Here is a 6025-nt window from a genome sequence, read left to right on the forward strand (position 1 = left end):
TTTGATAAGTAATATCAAAATTGAACAAACCCCAAAACACCGTTTTGCCGGTGGCTACTTGCTTTGTAGTCCCAATCTGCCTTGTACACGCAATGCCAAGTGTATCAATCGGATAAACAGCTCTGTCAGCCTTCCGAATTCACGTGTCCAACAAATCGTGTGTCATAAAAGGACTTTGGAGTTTGCACTCCAATAATTTCATAATAATGATGATTACAGCGATGACTTGCGATTAATGTGATTACACAAAGGTGATGGGATCACACCACTAAATCAAGTTCCTATTCTTTTATGTGTTAAAAGGTACCCAAGAAATCGTCATTTTCTCATGGTTATATCGTCATCGTTCATTCAAAACACCATTTTCCCAAAGTTAATGATATATTCTACCCTAGAACCAGCATTTTTTGGTAGTTGAGCGGCTTGATTTTTCGCAGTGGTGCATCGAACATGAGGTAAACCATACCAAACTCTACAGCTCAGGGCCTCTATGTTGTGACAACAGTTGGGCCACGGAACCAAAAATCCTTCATAAAATGTCAAAATTGTAGTATTTTTCATCTTTTTATGCTCAGATGATTAGAAAAACATCAACAGAGCACAACATGTCAAAAAAAGTAACTAACCTCTCTTAAATAATTACAAATCTGTAAAATATCTGAGCCATGGGATAATTCAGTCCTTCGGAGAGGGGACGTTAAGGCGTCAGTCCCGTGTACAGATGAGCTATACCTGTACATGTAGCTCATAGTCAATTTAGAGAACAGTAGAGTGAAAATCCCGGACTGTTCCCAAACCGTCCCGAATTTCAAATGGACCCCAACGAAAATAAGGTTCATAAGAGGCTTTCTTGGATTGTCCAGGGTTGTCAAAACCAAACATATCAAATCATAAATAAAATAAGATTAATTTAGACTGTGTTGGATAATTATTAATTATTTATTGTGTTGGAAAAAATTCATTATTCGACATGGAGAAATTATTCTAATTGTGTGTCAAAAATACTAATATTGGAGAAAATGAATTTGTGTACCAAATCATGACGAACTACCAATTTGACATAGCTATCAAACATGTAGCACCGACCCCAATAATTCGATTCAATAGGCTCATTTTGTTTGGTGGCGTCCCAGTGGCGTAGCCACATTGAAATCACAATAGTACATCTGCTAAGCTAAGCATTGTGCACTTTCTAGTAGAAGCATGATAATTTCCACACATGAAGTACAATGTCCAGTGTTGATTTTAAGATCTGGAGTCATTTTGGATTTGACCACTGGTTACCGCTACAGGTTACGAAAGGTCATACAGGAGTAAAAAAAATTAAAAAAATGCTCCGATCTCAATATACCCAATGTTTAAATGACTCAGTTGGGCAATTTATTTGGTATTTTGTACATTTATCTGCCATTTTGTTTCTTTAAAATTGGGTCGGCATTGGTCAACATCGGATCTGCAAAAGTTGATGTACTTTGTAAATTGTTGGACTTTGTTGGTGTTAAGCCAATCTCAATGACCGGGATCCAAATTTGTGATCTTGTCCTTTTTCTTAGTGAAATGAGGTCTAAGTTTGACCAATCAAAGTGAAACGATGTTACCAATCTGACCGATAGAACAAAATATTGGCAAGGCAACCACTCCGAATCTATGCCACTGTGGCGTCCGATTCGCCAGGATTGAACACAAACACACCATCTGTCAGAATACAGTTCTTTAATGACAACATGTAGTACTGCATATTAGCGAATCAATTGAGTCCACGGTGATGCAAGCGACCTAGATCCTAGATATGGCAAACTATTCTTTTTCTTGATTAATATTACAAAACGAAAAATGTTAGACTATTTTCATCAAAATTGGAAAAAAAATTCTGTTTTGACCCATGTGTAGTAGCCCAAATGTTGACCTTTTACCTTTTTTGCTCATAACTCCGGAACGATAATCCGCATATAGATCAAACTATTCATTTTCTGAATCCTTATGACCTATAAGGAATAATGTGGAATAGGTTTAACAAAATTTGAGTAACTTTGAAATTTGACCCCGGTATAAACTTTGACCTCGGAATTCCGGGATTGCACAAACGGCTAATGTTGGCTAACGTACTTTTTCTAATAAGTGACCCACAAGGAGAGAATAATTATGCCAATTCTGTTGCTTGTATGACCTTGGTACTGGTCTCAATTTTGGCAATAATGCTGTACATCCGCGCACGGTTGTTTGATGGGATCATTTATTAATTTTTCAAACAAAACATCATGTACAACCAAATTTTAGGCTTTCAGCCACAAGTAATATCATGTTAATGTATACAGATGATTTTGAGTCATTCTCATCTTTAATTTCCCCTCTTTTACAAAATTATTTACTTTTATAGCATTTTTAAAGTTTTTTTTGGATATAAAATGTATCTATTAATGACAAAATAGGTGGTGCTATTTAGTTACTGAAAATTACTCTTTCAAGCTTTCAATACAAATAATTCCTTTAATCGTTTGATCAAATATGTTTTTAAAATTTCCTTGTTGCTTGTTTCACCTATTCCAGGTGTTTTAATGGCAGTATTAATCACCTAACCCTTGCAAATAACGAAATATGATTTAGGATAAATAGCGCCATCTATAGTTTGCATTTAGTTAATAATGAAGCCAATTCTATATACATCAAACAACCGTGCGCGCATCGCAGTACAATGATTTCCTAATGTTGGGTGCAAATTCATTCATACTCCACGTAATTTGAGATCAACTTTTGGGATGTGGCTTTGAATGGATGTCAATGAACTTTGGCATTGGAAATGAGAACATTTTGGTGCATTATAATTAGTCTCTCGGTCCCAGCCGGCTTATGCTTCGTCGCCATTAAGTAACATCGGAGCACAACCCGGCTGGGACCGAGACTACATTGTGATATGACGTTGTTTTGATCACGATATACTAGATATGACGATATTGTGACCTTGACATTGGGCTTTTATTTGCGATGTGTCGCGATATGTATTCATTTGACGATAATGAGTAAAAGTGTACTTTGTCCTTGACTGAGGTAAGGTTATCACCGTTACATAATTTCTATCATGGCATTTAAATTTTAATTGTGATGTGGCGAGATGTATATTCTTTTGACGATAATGAGTAAAAGTGCACTTTGTCCTCGAAAGGAGTAAGGTAAGTGTTCATTAATTATCACTGTTACATAATTACTATGTCATTTTATATTTTTCTTGGCAGACCAATAAACGCGTAATCAGTAGAGGTACAATAACCATGAGCCCGGGCGGAATAAAATTTCCAAACGGCAAAAAAAAGTTGCCCCGCCCCCTCGGCCTGGCTAAAAAACATTGCCCCCGATCATGCCGATTTCTGAGCGTTTCTGGGAACCCAATTTGCAAGCAGAAAATTGTGCATATTAGAAAGTGGTTACTCCTTCATGTAAATATAAACGAAATTAGGGTTATGGTTAGTTTAGGGTTAGGGTAAGGGTTAGGGTTAGGGTTAGTGTTAGGATTAGGATTAGGGTTAGTTAGGATTATGGTTAGGGTTAGGATTATGGTTAGGGTCAGGATTAGCTTACACAAAATAATTACATGAAGGATCGACCTTGAAAGTTTCGTATACTGTTTCTAGTATACCTTTTTAGATGTTTTACAAAATCGCTTGCGCCGTTCTCTCCATTGCAATTTTTTAATTGTTTCCCCCACAATTTACTATAAGTTTCCATAAGTTTCCATAATTCCAGGGTTCAGACCAACCTTAAAGCATCTATATCTCAAATTATTTGTGACATGTTCATATCTTGTTGCATATCAATGGACAGCTACTTAATCCCCCTTAAGAATGACACCACCCTTGAAACAATAACCCTTTTCACGGATGAGCACACATCTTGTCAATGTAGTGAGGTCTACCCAACAGCTTGGCAAAATTCTCTTCATGCTGTTCACCAGCCTGGCTGAGCCTAGTAAACCAACATTGGTTTACTAGTCTCACGTCACATCCTGGTCACACATTGCTGTTGGATGGCATTCCATATTTCAACCGGGATTCGTCGCAGATCCGGGCGCAGATCATTCAATGTGGTTGCATTGGCTACTCTGGCAGACTCAGCACGACCAAGCTGGGCCCGCAAGTGTTCAATCGGGTTGAGATAAGGGATGAGGCAGGCCATTCCATTCACCCTACTTCCATTTTCTGTAGGCAGTCGTTAACTACCCTGGCTCCGTGGGGTCAATTTGACACATTCTGCTTGAGACCCCACTACATTCCCAAGACGTGTACTCAGATGTGAAAAAGGTGATTGTTTCAAATGTGATATCATTGTAAAGGGGAATAAATTAGATGTCCGTTGATATGCAACACGATAAGAACATGTCACAAATAATCTAAGATGTAGATGCTTGAAAAACTTTTGTTGAGGAGTTAAAACACTGAACAAGGAAAGAACACTGCAAATTCCATATAATGTCCGGCACAATGACTCTTTTGTAAAGACAAAAAAAATAAAAAATTTTAAACATATAATGTCAGTTGTTGGCTTTTTGTTTTGTTTGTTTGTTTTTTTGTTTGTTTGTGGTACAGGCTGATATTCCTTAACCTTCTTCAAGAAGGGAAACATTTAATAATGAAATTTTAGTACAATTTAAAACCTGCTATGTGACGGGAAACTGAAATCGACTTTGTCTGGTTAATTATTTAGAAACTAAAATTAAATTTATTCCAAAGATTGAAAGTTTGAATAAAATTTAACACTCAATACTCTCAACGCCACGGAAGTGATGGGAAACAAGAAAATGTTCTTATATAAATATGAATGCTCAATGCCCAAGTTTCATGACCTCTTCGATGCTACTGTGTAAACAAAACGTTATTTATCTACGTCTCTGTCTGCTGACTATATCACATTCATGTTCATTTAATAAAACAGACCTACATACCAAACCAGTTATTTATGCTATGTTATCGGTCATGTATCTCGTATAACACACAACCTTTGTAGGGTTCAACAAAATGGGTAAAACGAAAAGTTTATAAAACTTGTCAGATGAAAACAGCACCAGGCTTGCTAGCATACAAAGATTCCCACAAAAACAGTCCCTGACGAATGGTGTGCTATCCGAAATTAATTTTAGCCTTGCGGACGTCATTGAGAATCTTGAACCACCCTCCATAGTCCACAAGCCACGTCAAGCTTCACCATCTACACTGATGGTTAGAATGGTAAAGGTGAATCTTGATCTAAGGTTTTAGGCGTTTAATATGGTACTGATCGAATGCATGAATGCTGAGACATTATTATTAAAACAGTATAGGGGCCAGCCCCATAAAATTTCCGCGTCGTTGGACAGATGTTTCAAATGAACAAATCATATATCAAAATGTTCAGAAGAGTCTGTAGAATCTTTTCTGCCATGTTGCCATTTCTGTAACCCGTGCGTTCTCTTCCGTTTCCATGGCAACGGTCACGCTATTTAAGGATTTTTGTTATTTTTTACCTTAAAATGCCACATTTAAACTAGCTATTTCTTGACAACTAAATGGAGTAGAAACTTCATATTTGGTGTGCAGAACACATGTAACAAGAACATTTGAAATGTGTAAGCAAAATCATTGCTTAATTCAATACATTTAATTTATGGGTAAAAATTACATTTTTTGCTGATTTTTGGTCAGTTTTGACCTAAAATAGTAATTTTTACATGTGAAATTTTTGAAAATTTACATAATGCCTGAAAGTGTATCAATCAAAATGTTAATCATTGGTCTCAGTTCATGCATCGCTCTTGAAAAAGCATTGGACGATCATTGATTGTGGCAAAAACAATCTAAATCTCAAGCAGCGCAGTCAGATTCGAGTTTTGGAAAAGCAAGAAGTTCGGCCACACACTCAGTTGTATAGTTAGCGGAAAATCTTCACAACAAAAGCATTTCAATATTTAAAATTGGTATAAAATTAATTATTCTCAGCGTGTACTTTTTCACATGAATTATTAACAAAAAATGACTTGCCTTTATATGTTTTTGCTTGT

This window comes from Amphiura filiformis, chromosome 8 (genome assembly GCF_039555335.1).
Source record: "Amphiura filiformis chromosome 8, Afil_fr2py, whole genome shotgun sequence".
Lineage (NCBI taxonomy): Eukaryota > Metazoa > Echinodermata > Ophiuroidea > Amphilepidida > Amphiuridae > Amphiura > Amphiura filiformis.